At 46.5% G+C, this 14,888-nt stretch overlaps 1 protein-coding gene and 1 long non-coding RNA gene across 23 annotated transcripts in view; one reads left to right on the forward strand and one right to left on the reverse strand.

Moving 5' to 3' along the window:
* Positions 1–1,995, reverse strand: part of LOC147730321 (uncharacterized) — a 280,470-nt gene extending 278,475 nt beyond the window's left edge. Inside the window, exon 1 of the long non-coding RNA XR_015308375.1 lies at positions 1,818–1,995. This is a non-coding gene — a long non-coding RNA (uncharacterized LOC147730321). The remainder of the gene's footprint in view (positions 1–1,817) is intronic.
* MYO18A (myosin XVIIIA) overlaps positions 1–14,888 on the forward strand; it is a 778,205-nt gene that overhangs the window by 221,548 nt on the left and 541,769 nt on the right. For 9 of the 22 annotated variants that reach the window (XM_086955109.1, XM_086955106.1, XM_086955110.1 and 6 more), the window contains exon 1: positions 1,972–2,103. The exons of 8 other annotated variants lie outside the window; for them this stretch is intronic. The gene's annotated coding sequence lies outside the window, so the exon portion shown is untranslated. Of the gene's footprint in view, positions 1–1,970; positions 2,104–14,888 lie in introns of those variants that run through there. 5 more of the 22 variants (XM_086955112.1, XM_086955111.1, XM_086955126.1 and 2 more) reach the window with 3 other exon arrangements.

The following is a 14,888-nucleotide window of genomic DNA, read 5'->3' on the forward strand; positions in this document are numbered from 1 at the left end:
TTTGTTTCTGTTCCATAGCTTTGTACTAATGCATTGGCAAATACGTTTGACATTTGCTCATCTTTTCAATAGTAGCTCAAGCTTACATAGGGGCTTTGGCACATGGAGTTTGGGTGGGGATGTAATTTAAGGAAACCTTTGCCACTACAAGGTAATGCCTCGTACCGCAGGCCTCTTTACTAATTCTGGCTGCTTGTACGTGACTGGTATGCAGACCCTGAAAGATAGGGCTCAATAGAGAGAGACTATCTCCTTGTATGAAACAGTTCCTGCAGACATGTTGAAATAGACCATATAGCGTGGTCACTTCGCTCCACTGTGCCTGTGACCAAGGGAAGATGGCATTGCTCGTATGCAGACAGTGAGTCAGCAGGGATGCGTTTATCCACAGGCAGTATTCCTCTTCCGGTACTGGAAGTTCAGAGGTCAAAGGACCGCTGCTTCTTGAACTGAGTGTTCTTGCCGGCCACTGCACAATGCTTGTCCCAGTCTTAGATGCATCCCTGAAATCTGCCCAGTTTCACAGACCCATGACCAAAATAACTTGTGGGCTAGCATGGATTTTATTTTACCCCTCCATTATTATATGTAATACATATAGACATATATATCAGTGAAAATAAATATGCATATATTTGTTTTCACTTATAAAAAATATGTTAAAGTTATATTACAGTTAGGTGAAAAAAATGTAGGTACAATGTAACATTTTAAACTTTAAAAATCCTAAAATTCAATATTTATACTCAAGTAAAACTATAACTTGTTCGTGGCTATACATCGATGATGTATTTTCAGATGTAATCAGTGATGCTAGGATGTCATAGAACTTTCAAGGGAGGCGCTGAAGGAGATGAACTTTTTGGGAAATTTTCAATAAGATAAATCACTAATAAAAATAATCAGTTGGGAAGGTTATTGGGGTGTTATTATTAGTTGAAAGTGCCAGTTAAAACATATCGTTTTAAACAAAGAAAACCACTGAAATTCAGCAGTAATATTTATCTCAACTAACGTTAACTCGTGCCCTAAAGTAACGATAACTCGTGCCCCCGCCATGCACAGTGTTGTCTTGAACAATCTCATTTCAGATATTGCAGTCATGGTATCAATGATGTCATAGAACATGTCATGAGTGATGTAATATTTGAGGTTAGTAGCAGTGCATAGCTATTAAGGAACTTAAATTGTAAAAAGATTTTCTAGTACACCATTTGGTGTGTCCTGAATATTGTGGACGAAATATTGTTCTACATAATTATTGTGACCAAAATACTAACTACTAAAATATCGTGGCGGTATTTTTATGTAGGCAATTGTACGTTTACCATCCTAACGCCACATATAGCTTCACGACATATGGATCTTTCAGGTAAGTAGACATTGAGTTAAGATTGGGAAACCAGTATTTACTTATGTGCACTTAGTGATATTTCTGCCCTTGATGGTTTGACATACAACCCTCTCACTAATGTGACTTTTTGAAAAGCCTTTTCCGGGTGATAATTCCATGTCTTGAGACGAGGACGGGTAACTTTCTTGAGACCACTGTGTTTTTAGCTGTGAAAGTCTTAAGTGTCAACAAGCAGCGCACTCATTACGTGTATATATTTCTGACCTTCTTAGCGCTGTAGTGAGATAGATCAACGCACGTCTGCGGCACTGGATGTATTTCCCTCGGGAGGATGGAACGCAGACTTGACCCGCAAGGATCTCAACCGGTGACCCTCGGGTCGGCTATTTCCTCTGTGTCCTCTTGTCCCAAACACACTCACGCACACCTGCAGCAGACGCACTGACCCACCGAGATGACTCACCGTGACCAGCCACCGCCAGCGCCCCCGGCAGCACGTCCTGTCTGCAGCTCGGTCGGCGGCGCTCCCACAGCTCGCGTGGGGGGTGGGGAGCGGGGCAGGGAGCCGGGCGCAGGAGTTGCCCTCCCTCGCTGGCATTCGGGGTTATTTTTAGTCGGGCTGTATCAATGCAGCTGTCCCGGCAGCCTCACTGGGGGAAGTGACACTCGGGCTGGCCTCACTCCGCTCCTCCGAGGCCGCCTCCGGTGCTGCCGCTCTCCTCTCGGCCCTCTGGTAAGGTGGACGGCTGGTGAGTACCCCCCGCCGGAGCTCCGCTGCCCCTGGGCACACGGAGGCACCGTAGCGCTGCGAAGAAGAGGTGTGTGTCCGGTGCGTCGAGGGTATGGGCCCGGCTCTGACCGCCGCTATTAATAGTGCCCCGGCGCTGACTGCTGACGCATCCCGGCCACTTTGCCCAAAACGCCGCCTTCCCTTGCACCCCGAAACCTGGGCCTTCAAACCGCCCAGAAGCCCCTCCGGCTGCAGGTGGTGGCCCCATGGGCCTCCGCCCTGCTTTCCGGAATAGTATAAGAAACAACACAGAGTCCCCTCGGCGCGAACTGTCGCCATGTGTGACCTGCGAACCGCAAAGAAGCCGCTCGCACTTCCGCAGGCAGCGGTGAAAAGGAAGTCCTCTTGGGTAACTTGGCTTTCGTGCCCCAAGTCTCTGTCGGCAGATGCGGCAGCGGCGCCTGCTCCCCGGGGTAGTGATCGGTGCCCGGCTCCCTGGACCTCCCGCCGGTGCTCCGGACACGGGCTTGCCTTTAATGGTACTGTTTTGGAATTTACAATCGCTTCTTTAAAATGATGTGTCAGGAAGTCTTCGTGATAAGACCTGAGAGCGTCCCTGGGCTGCCGTCTCTGAATGACAAGTCACATTTTAGACTATCACTTGTAATTCTGCAGTGCTAGCTGCCATGCCTGGGCCCCGGGTCCACTCCGGAGCAGAGGCGAGTGCCAGGCCCAGAGAGCCTGCCCCGGAGAGGCCTTCTCTTAGAATGTCAGGGCCCACATCATATGTGCAGCTGGAGCCATTTTTATCACCAGCTCGCCGTGTTCCATTGTGTATTACGTTGTTATAGCGCTTTCTTCTGAACATGTTACTCGCTGGTTTGGCACTGGGGTGGGGGAGAGTTGTCTACATTGTATGAATCTATCAGTCCACTCACTAAAGGCCACAGTGTTGCTCACTGGGTACCTTTTTCACATTTATGTTAAGAGTAGCACATTCTAGTGGTCGAAATGTATTATTCAAGGCTGCGACACCCCAGGCAAACCTGTATGATCGCTTACAGGAAGTGAAACAGTTTGTGGGTGTTTGCACACCCACCAAAGCTCCTCGAGGTCAGGCACTGTGCAGAGCGGCGCTCCACTAGTGTCAGCATTTATGCAACTTTAGAGGAAGTCAGTTAGTGACAATGGTACTGAGCAGGGGAGCTGTGTTTATTGGTGACTACAAGGTGTTTCTGCTGGGGCGGAGCTAGGCCCCTGCATTGAATGTGTTTACACAGATAAGGTATCAGCCTGGTGGCAGCCATGATGAGAAAGCTACAAGCGAAAGTTGTCTGTTTTAGAGATTGCGTTTGTTGATTTGAAATCGAATCCACATGCTATCACGTTTTTTGCAATTCATTAATACACCTCACCTTTCTGCGCCAAGTCGCTGTAGAAAATATTGCTCGCACTCCAAACTTTTGGGGGAAGTTGTCTTGATTTAATAATGGTGTTGATACTGGTTGTGTTTCACGTTTAAAACAACCCCAGCAAAAAAAACCGAGTAGCAGTGCGTGTAGTGAGTTTCCCAAGATCACACAAAAGGTGAAGTGGGAAATTTGGGATTAGATTGTGGACCACAGGCCCAGGTAAAACCAACACATTTCCTCCGAGGCGTTTTTTTCCCACATGGTCCTTGAACTGTAAAGCGGGTGCATTTCCCCAAGTCTGAATAAAATGGGTTTCAGCAGCACAGTGTTGTTGTAAGAAATAACTGAATCCTGAAGATCACACACTGCGCTGTCAATCAGGTGGCACTTACAAGTTCCTGACTCTAAATTAACAATCTCCTGACTCTAAATTAACAATCGCCCTCGGGGATCGCTGCTGTAGGTAAGTGTAGTTTGCAAAACTTGCAGTTCTTTACCTGTGCAGCCAACTGACTCTGGCCAGGCCTTGCTCCTCTTGGAAACTGTGTGAGCTGTTCTGCCACATTGACAGATTTTAGCACAGCCTGCTTTCCGCATCCTCCACGATTCCTATGTACTCCATCCCCGCGGCCGGCCTTCGTCGTTTTAAAGGGACGAATGGCCTTTGTCCACAAGAGACTTTTTTTATTTGGGGGTTTGTAGACTTAAACGTGAAAACCTCCGTGGCTCCTTTCTGGTCAAGGACAGGTAAGAGCTGGTTTTCCAAGGCTTATTTAAGGTACCAGGCCCACCCTGGTAACGTAACTACATGTAAGTATCTTACAACAAAACTCTAGTGCAGAGACTAAGGAAAGCCCCCCACCCCCCCGCTCCCCTCTTCACTGGACTAATACCTCCTTCCATCAATGCCTTCTTATCCTTCAAAGTATCCATCCCTAAAGAAGCGCAGAGGCCAAGAAACCAAGCGAGCCTACCATCCTAGCTGCACCCTGCAGGGTACCTCTGGGCAGACACAAGGCCCTGCTGTTTCCAAGTCCTTCTGAGGCACCAGGCCAAGTGTTGTTCTCTATCAGACATACACTCTTGTGGACAGCCCTGCTGTAAATCAAGTCACACGGCAGATAAAAGCAGCATAGAGGGTGTGCAAGGGGGACTGCAATGACCGGAATTTGCAGATCTTCCTAAGTTTGGAAATGCATGTCTTTAAATGAAAAATAATGAAAAAATAAATATTAAGCGCGACTGGTACCTCTGAAAGCAGTGTGCTGGCGCTATTAAGGCATCTCCGAGCCGCACAAGAATGGTAAACTGTTAACTTGACGTATTGAACACTTTTTTTTAATTGTCTTTTTAGACACATAGGACTTCAGAAATTTCCTAAAACTATCATGATTGGGTTAAAGAGGAACAAACCCTTTAGGTCCTCTAAGTGCCCCACTGTTCCATGAAATAATTATATCTGTATTTGTTGCCCGTTGTTTGTAAATGTAGTTGAGCTTATATAGCGCACAGCTACCCGCAGTGGGTGTCCCGGCGCTTGCTTAGGGAACCCGTCCTGATATTCCCCTGTGTGATAGCCCCAGCGGGTATACACAAGGTGAAAGTCAGGCATCCCGCCGCGAGGGGCCGTTGTGGAGATTAAGCAAGCTATTGCCCAGAGTCGCAGAGTGTGAACCCGTGAGTCGAGAAGGCACCAGTTTATAGCACTTCTGAGGGGTTTAGGCGCTGTACAAACTTTCAGCTGCAGTCACCAGCTAGACTGGTGTTCATTTAATTAACCTCAGCGCATTGAAAGTCTCAGAGACCCTGCTAGGAATTTCAAACTGCACACCTTTCTCTTCAGCAGGGACTCTCATCTCCTGCTCCTCATTATTTTGTTTTTTTTGAAAAGTGCTTATTGTTTTATATGTTTCAGTGGGCATAGTGTGCGATTCGTTATTAACAAGACACTTCAGTTGTTTTCTACAGAAGTACTTTAAAGAAAATGCAAATAGCTTGGACGGGTTTCTTTAAAACCAAATGTGCACATTTTGTAAGGTTCTTAAATCACGCAAGAGTTTGGGATTTTGATATGTTTTAGTGCAATAATGACTTACTCTGCACGAGATGTAAAACAGAAAGGGAGGTCTCCTCTTGAAATCCAATCCAGGGACGAGGAGAGAAGGGAACAAAAGAAAACAAGGTGGTCCCTCTTACTTACTCAAGAAAAGAGGATAGCACTTGTTTGTATGATGCCACTGTAACTCACGAGATCTTAACAATTATAGCCATTCATAACTGTTTATAGCAAATTATAAAAATCAACAATTCAAGTTAAAAAATCTTAGTATTTTATTAAAAGAATTTTTTACAATTTCAAACATCAGATAACTGTGCCACAATAGTATTAAAAAAGAGTGTCAACATCATACAAAAATAATGTACATCTCTCACGAATACATAATACAAAATATTAAAAACAACGATTGTTAAAAAAAACAAGTTGTCGACGCAGCGTTTCGGTTCTTAAGTAGACACCTTCATCAGGACAGGGTTCTATACAATAGAGAAACAACGAATTAACACCACATATTTCTTTTACTAATCCTAAACTCTATTGAGGTTCCGTGACAATTGTAAGTGGTGTTTTCGACTCACACGAATATGGTCGAGTCTAGTATCTATGAACCGCAAATGACGAGTTTAGCAAGTGTGCGCGGTTTCGCTGTGCTAACTTAAACCGTTCGTTTGTTATGTGGGTTTGTCATCTGTACCCACGGGTTCCATCTTAGATACGGCATCCATTTTGTCTCTTGCCCTCAAGTAGCCAGCGAACGGACGCTGTCCGCTTCGCGACCCTGGGACTCCCAAGATATTTGCGGAAGACACATGTTCTTTGAAAGTGTCTTTATGACGAGGGGGATGCTACTGTAAGGCAGATGGCGCCGCTCGAGGCTCATCTTGCCGCACGGGCTTATTGTCTCAGCCGTGCATCTCATTAGGCACGTCCCTTTGATGCCTGTATCTCGTGCTTCTCGACACTCCCCTTTTACACCCTTTCCGATCTCCCCACTGTCTCCGTCTTCCTCTGCACCTGTCTTCGTTCCTGTTTCGATCTACTTTACTGCTGATTGGAATTTGCTAATGGTGGGAAGATGGGTTTTTACAGTTGGGAACCGCCAAATGTTTCCGCACTCATGTTCCGGATCTTGTGTGTTTCAAAGTGATCTAAGCGACCCCTCTGAGAGCGACTTGTGGGAACCAGGTTGTAAACTATTGTGTATCATGTTATCCTATGGGTAGAAACTGTATAAAAGGAGCGATCCACAAATACAATTTGAAGCAGTCTCCCCGAACTACACTCGATGTACTTCTTGTGACTTCTGTGTTCCCTGCAGTAAATAAACCTTGACTCTTTGACGCCGAAGGAAGTGTCCCGTGTCTCTGTGATTTGTACGCCGGAGCAGGTTACCCACGAAGGTTTCAGGTGTTGTGCCCTGGCACCGCTGGGTCCAAAGAACCCAGTCCTTCAGTTGGCGCCCAACGTGGGGCTGCATCAGTGGTACCGGTCCAAGCCTGACGATCGTGAGGAACTTCGTGTGAAATCTCCGAGGGAAGGTGCACCCCGCTTCATCGATCCTGTTGTCGAAATAAGTGGCCCGAAGACTTTTCCCGCGAAGATTCCCGCCTCCTAACGGCTGCGACGGACTGCTACCCTGACTGTAGACCTGTTTTGGCGCCTGGCGTAGACCTTGGTATAGCGAGACGATTGACGGGCCTTCCTGAGGACGCCATTGATCTTTGAGTTAAGTATTTGTGGGTCGCTCCCAGAGTTCTTTGTTGTAAACACTTTAGCGAGTGTTTTTGTTGTAGACACTTTAGCGGGTGTCTTTGTTGTACACGCTGTGTGAGTGTTTTTGTCGGTGACACTTTGCTAGCGTACTTTGTTGTTGTTGTATTTGTTTGACGACTGCAGCCGCCAAAGACCGAGGGTTTAGTTCTTTGCTGGGACTTGGTAAATCCCGTAACCCTTGAAGTTTGTGAAACTCGGCTAGTGTGCAAGATGCCTGGTCGCAGTACTTTGTTCAGTTGCTTTAGACCTTGTGGTGCGGATTCCCTGCTGGAGGACTCGTGTCCGATACCTCCGGTTGGAACTCCTACTTATGACCTATATAGCAAACATGGGCTAGGCCCGATTGCTTTTAACGATTATTGGATCAAATATACAAAGAAAGACGGCGATCTTCGTTGGCCACCTCACGGTAGCTTCGAAGCGTCGATCTTAGATAATTTGGAAATAAAGTTGTTCGAACGTAAATCAAGGCCGGCCATGTTTGATGCCTTTCGGTTCTGGCGCAAAGAAGCCCGACAGAAAGAGATCAGACAAAATAAACGTAGTCAGCGAGATACTGTTGCTACTATAGTGAAGAAAGCTGAGCAGTTTCAGCGTGATAAGGAGGATAAGGATAAGGAAGTGTTTGAGAGATTACAGCGCATGTCCATAGACAAATGCTATCCTGTTTTGTCTACGGAGTCGGATAAGAAGGAAGAGGCAGTTGAGGATTCTTTAATGTCCTATCTTATGAAGTCGCCACCTCCGTACGTACAGGGTACCGCAGCTCCTGTGGTCCCTGCCGTACCTGTTCCACCAGTTCCTCAACCTGCACTTGCTCTTCCGACTGTTCCTGCTCCTTTGCCTCTTTCTATTCCTACTGCTCCTCCGCTTCCAAATACTCCTGTTCCCGCTACTGCTCACGCTACTGCTCCTGTGTTGTTAACCCCTGTTGCTGCTAACGTCTCTACTCCTTCTCTTGTTAGTCCTGTGTCTTACTCTTCTCCCTCTACTCGTAATCGTGATTCTCCCCTTGCGACAAACTTCTTTCAGTCGCTCGGACCTGTTTTTGGGTCTGCTGGTTCTGATGGTCCACAGAGACGTAGCCAGCTTCCTGGTAATAGAGAACGTGTTGCGCTATACAATATGGCGATGGGTTGGATGATAAACCCTGTTAGAAATCCACCTCGTGTTGTCCTCGAAACGTTTGATCAATTCAACATACCTACTCAGAGATATGTGTTTGATGAAATGTGCAAGTTCTTACATGATCAGATAGCGGCTGTTGCGCCTGACGAGGTGCTGACCGCCCTGTCTAATCTTCGGCTTCAGTTCGCAACTGGACTGATAGTCGACACTAATGTCCGACGTGCTATTGAACGGTTGCTATCTCTTCGTCCCGCTCCTATTCCTCATGCATTGTTCGTTGAGGACATTGAACAACGAGATGGGTCTGGCCAATATCCTATGCGAGAAGTTCCGCCAGTTTGGGTACCCGCTGATAATACTAATGCTAATGCTCCAATACCAGCACATTTCCAGAGAGTGTGGATACACCTCCCTTGGAAACGATCGGAAGTGCTTCAGGTGAAACAAACTTTGCCTGATCCTCGCAAAAATCCTGCGGGGTATTACAAAGAATTATCGCAGCTCGTAGACGCTACGATAATGAATCTGGCCGATATCGACATGTTGTTTGGCAATGTCGTACCGCAACCGGTATGGGCCAAGATTCGTCACCAAGATCATGCGAATGAATTAGGTGGTGATTGGGCTGCCATTACAGCGGCAGACGCTGGACAAGTGGCTGCTACTAAACCCGATCAGTTGATTGAACTTCTTCCCCAGCGAATCATTACATTAATGAAAACGCTTATGCCAGCTATGAGGGTAAATTGGGACAAGTTGTCAGCCTGTAAGCAGAAGAAAGATGAGAGTGTTTCAGACTTCTTTACGAGGTTCGAGGAAACATTCGTCGATCATAGTGGGCAGGATATGGGTACTGAGGGTGGACAAAGGCTGTTTGTGGATAAATTTGTATCGAACTTATTGCCCGACTTGTGCAATAAATTGAAGAATTCAGAAAGTTCATGGGCCGTTTCTACCTCAGCTCAGATTCTGGCTACGGCACAATATTACGAAAATAGAGAAAAAGAGGAAAATGACCGTGCCGATAAAAAAACGAAAGAGCTGAAAACTAAAGTGTTGTTACAACAAGCATATCCGCCGCGTTCTAATCAGAATGCGCCTCAGCAGAATAGATCGCAGTCGCAATCGAATCGATCGCAGCCGCGTAATGATTCATCTTTTCAGAGATCTTCGTTGGGGTACAACCAATGTGCTTATTGTAGACAGGAGGGACACATTAAATTCAATTGTCCTGCTTTAAATGACCGTAGTGGTGGTAATTCGTCTAGAGGAGGTCGTGGTGGTTCACAGAACGCATCACGTGGTAGAGGTCGTGGTGCTCAGAATGATCGCTCTGACCATTCGTCAAATTCTAATAATTGTTTCGACCAACGTGGATCATCGCAAGGACGATCTGCGCAGTACAATGTAGACGATTATTACGTCGATCAGGGAACTGACGATAGTAATTACTAGGACAGCCAAAGACAAGGAGAGGGAGTGGTATCAGTTCCGGTTGATCAGAGAGGGCCTTACGTCGCAGTTGCTACATCGGGCGTCGTTGAGCCTTTTCTGTTGGACACTGGTGCAGCGAAAAGTTCTATCATGCATTCGAAACTCCCTGGCGCACCTTTGTCTGGCTTAACAAATGTATCTGTTGGATTCTCTGGCGCCCCCGTTAGCAATCCAGTTTCGCGCCCTTTGCCCCTTAAAATTGGGCCTCGTGAGCTCGAAGCTCCGTTGATTTTAACCACTGGTTGTGGCGAAAATCTTTTGGGTCTGGATTTGCTTAAACGCTTGTATGCGACTTTGTATTGTTCTCCTGCGGGTGTAAAGCTTACGTTCGGAGAGAAAGTAGTCTCTCCCATGTATTTGTCCCTCGATAAGCTTCCACCGGAATTGGATTCTCTTCCTGCATCTTTGTGGGCGACGGGTCCAAACGACGTGGGCCTACTTGATATCTCCCCTTATGTTGTTCAGTTGAAATCGAATGTGCGATTGCCACGTATTCCCCAATATCGTATCTCCCTGGATGGTGAACGAGCTTTGTTAGCGATCATCTATGATTTGATCGAGAAAGATGTCATTGAAGAAACTCGGGGAAACGTGTGCAATAGTCCTGTACTGCCCATTCTTAAACGTACTGATCCTACCAAACCGCCTGTTTATCGTTTTGTTATTGATTTACGGGAGGTGAATAAAATTGTGGTTCCTCAATTCCCTGTTGTGCCTGACATTACGGCGCTACTGACTCTGATTCCAGCTACGGCTTCATGGTTTTCGGTGATTGATTTGAAAAATGCGTTTTTCAGCATCCCGATTGCCGAAGAGAGCAGGGACCTTTTCGGTTTCTCTCTTGGTGGACGTAGCTTCCGGTTCAAACGCGCTCCTCAGGGCTACTGTGAAAGTCCATCGATTTACAGTCAAGCTTTGAAGGGTCAACTAGATGCGTTTAGGTTGCCGGTTGGTGCGGCTTTAATCCAATACGTCGACGACTTATTGGTGGCTGCTGATACTCAGGACATTTGCAAAATTGCTACAGTGTCGTTGCTGCAACATCTCTGTGACTTAAATCACAAGGTGTCACCTTCTAAACTCCAATATTGTTGTCAAGAAGTAACCTATCTAGGTCACTTATTGTCAAAGGAGGGAAGGAGATTGACCCCAGAGAGAATTGCAGCGATTGCGCGCATGGCTGTGCCACAAACCCAAAGAGATGTGCGTGCCTTTCTAGGTATCACATCGTACTGCAGGCAGTGGATTCCTAATTTTTCATTGCTAGCGAAACCATTGGTGGCTCTTACGTGCAAGGATGTTTCGACTCCTTTACCATGGACGGAAGAATGTCAGAAAAGTTTTTCTGAATTACGTGATTCATTGTGTTCGGCCCCTGTGTTAGGTACCCCTGATTACAGCAAGCCGTTCACGTTATATGTTCACGAGAGGGAAGGTTGTGCGTTGAGTGTCTTAACGCAACCTTTTGGTGGTAGGCAACGTCCATGTGCATATTTTTCCTCGACCTTAGACCCAGTGGCTAGAGCATTGCCGAGTTGTTTGAGAGCAACTGCGGCAGCTGCGGTCTCCATCCGACAATCAGCAGGATTGGTCATGGATAATATGCTTACGGTGATGGTTCCGCATGCAGTCGATACTCTTTTGAACCGTACGAAAACTCAGCACTTGACGAGTGCGAGGTTATCTGGGTACGAATTGACGCTCTTGGCAAGCCACATTCAGATAAAACGTTGTAATGTCCTAAATCCGGCAACTTTGTTACCAATTAGTGCAGAGTCAGATGTAGTAGCAGAACATGACTGCTACTTGCGTACAGAGGAGGAAACAAAAGGTCGTGTGGACCTTAAAAACACCCCATTGGAAGACCCGGATGGCATCCTGTATGTGGATGGGTCATGTTTTAAATTGCCGAATGGTGATGTGACTACTGCTTATGCTGTGGTGACATTGAATACTGTTGTTGAGACTGCGAGATTGAATCAGAATTCTGCCCAAGCTGCAGAGCTGATCGCTCTTACTAGAGCATGTGTATTAGCAAAAGGTAAACGTGTGAATGTGTACACCGATAGTCAGTATGCTTTCGGTGTAGCGCATAGTTTCGGACGATTGTGGCGAGAACGTGGTTTCTTGACGTCGCATGGCACGAAAATACAGCATGGCCAGCCTGTGAACGATCTTTTGGATGCATTGACTTTGCCTGCTCAAGTTGCAATTGTTAAATGTAGTGCGCATCGTAAGGTGACGGATGATGTTGGTCGTGGTAATGCGTTTGCAGATGAGATTGCTAAGGAGACTGCCCGGAACCTTAGCACTCGAATGTATGTGACGAATTCGGTTAGGTGGCCTACAGAATCAAGTATGTGTGAGAATACTATAGAGAGTGTGAAAGCAATTCAGAATGAGGCCACCGACACTGAAAAGATGAAGTGGAAAGAAAGTACGGGAAGGTTGGATGTGAATGGTTGCTGGATTGATTTGTCAGATCAGAAAAGATGGATGTTGCCTGATGCGTATGTACTGGCCGTTGTGCAAATGGCACATGGGTTAGCACATATTAGCGCGAAAGGTATTTGCAAGTTGTTGGCTGATGTGTGGAAGAATGATGGAATTACTAAGTGTGCTGAACGTTTGGTGAAGAATTGTATGGTGTGTATAATGTACAATCCTGGCAAAGGAACCCCAACTCCCCCTGGCAGTTTTGCTCCTCCTTCGTATCCCTTTGAGGTGATCCAATTGGACTTCATCCATATGGAGCGATGCAATAACCTGAAATACGTTTTGGTTGTGGTTTGCGCATTCTCCCGATGGATCGAGGCCTATCCCCTCAAAGATAATACTGCTTTGTCTACTGCGAAAATCCTACTGAAGGAATACTTTCCTCGGTATGGAATGCCTAGAGTCGTGTGGTCAGATAACGGAAGTGAGTTTGTTGGAAGTGTGATGAAGAGTGTGTGTAAGGGCCTTGGAATTAATCAGAAATTCCACAGCGCCAATCATCCCCAGTCAGCTGGATTGGTTGAAGGGTACAATGGCACCCTTAAACTGAAATTAGCGAAGATCCAGGCTACGACTGGACTTTCGTGGCCTGACGCTTTGCCTCTAGCATTACTGTCAACTAGGGCGACTGTACACTCCCGAATAGGGCTTAGTCCCTATGAAATAGTGTTCGGCCGTCCTGCGAATGTATGGGGGGTTCCTAGGCCAGGTATATTCGTTGATCTTGAGTACCCGATGTTGATTGACTACTTACATGACTTGACTGCTAAACTGAGGTTAATTCATCAACAGGTTTACGACGCCTTGCCGACGCAGACGGAGGGTCCAGGCCACCAGCTCCAGCCTGGTGATTGGGTTGTCACCCGAAATTTTTCGCGCAAGAAGAATCTGGACCCCCGCTTTGTTGGACCTCACCAGGTGCTTTTGGCCACGAGGACTGCCGTTCGTCTTGAGGGACGGAAGAACTGGGTACATGCTACCCATTGTAAGCGAGTCCCTATTCCTTTGCCGGCAGACCCGTGGGTGAGGAAAGGCATTGCGTCAACAGAAGCAGCGACATTGCCGGCGTTTGTACCTTTCAGTGACGCACAACTTGTTGGTGAACACTCAGTGCAGCAGAAAGCCATTGTTGGAACATTGTCAGCAAGAGACTCAAGACCAGACCAACGAACTGATCAGCAGGACGCTGTCTCTTCGACAGATCCTTTGTTTGACGAGCAGACACGTCCCGGGAAACATCGATATTCTTTGCGTTCTCATACTAAGGACAAATAAATTTTTTTTCTTGCTTTGCTGAAACTGATAACTGCAATATCTTCGTTTCCCCTGATCAACTGTGAACAATTCGTATCACTGAAAATTGTTTTGTACATATATCAAGATTTTTTTCTTGTATCTTTTTCCTTCCACAGCTGAATTATTTGTGCTAAATAAAATACATATTGTGTATTGAGGGCCGTAGGGCCGCGCGCGTACTTCCTTCTGGACAGTAGGTCTTGACGCTAGGTTAAAGGCCGTCGGTTCCTAGGAACTCCTGGGAATTGACTATTGCTGCACAGAACGAAGTGCGTCAAGAAACGTTGCGGACGGTCATAGGGAAATGGCATTTTCAAAGCTGAACGATTTGGAAGGAACGCAGGCGTATAGAGTCAAACTGCAGAAACTTAGTCGTACGAAATGTTTTGTATTCCAATTGTTTGTATTGTTTTTAACTGCTTCTGCATTTTTGGCGGGTGGGGTGTATTACACTATGTCTTACTTCTTACTTCCTACCCCTACTCCTACTCCTTACCCTAACATTACTTCTACTGCTTCTCCTCATTCCTTTCATATGTTACCAGAACACGAACAGGCTAGACGTGTAGAATTCCGCAACAATTCCTTTATCCAGCTCCTCCATCAGCATCAGTTAGTGGTTAACACTACTAATTGTTGGGTGTGTGGGTTGATGCCACATACTACGGGTAAGGGAATTCCATATCTGGTGTTACCGTATAGTTCCCAAGGGTCAGCTCGAGCATACCAAACAATGCTTCGAAGCGCACTAGGTTTCCACCCCTCTCCAGAACGTTCCCCCAAACCAGGTCCTACCTCATGGCAGTGGGTGGTATCGATGACAATACAGGATTTGGAAGATGAGATCTATGATGCTTATCTCATCCCTAAGGCAGAGGTACAAGCCTATAGGGCACCGAATAGAGGGGAATATAGTACGTTCACTAATGAAAAGCAGCTTAAAAGCTCGTCTCCAATATGGGTCGTACCCCACACTGGTAATTTTTGTCTTGTGGGTCGTGGCTCGCAAGCCTCACTTGGAGTAAGTGCTTGCACTGAAAGTTACGTTCTGTCAATGTCCCCGATCCCTGTGCTTCTGGCTGCCAAGGGTACGTACTTCATCTGTCATGATCGTGCATACACATGGTTGCCCGCAGACTTCATGGG

Source organism: Lissotriton vulgaris, chromosome 2_1 (assembly GCF_964263255.1).
Source record: "Lissotriton vulgaris chromosome 2_1, aLisVul1.2, whole genome shotgun sequence".
Lineage (NCBI taxonomy): Eukaryota > Metazoa > Chordata > Amphibia > Caudata > Salamandridae > Lissotriton > Lissotriton vulgaris.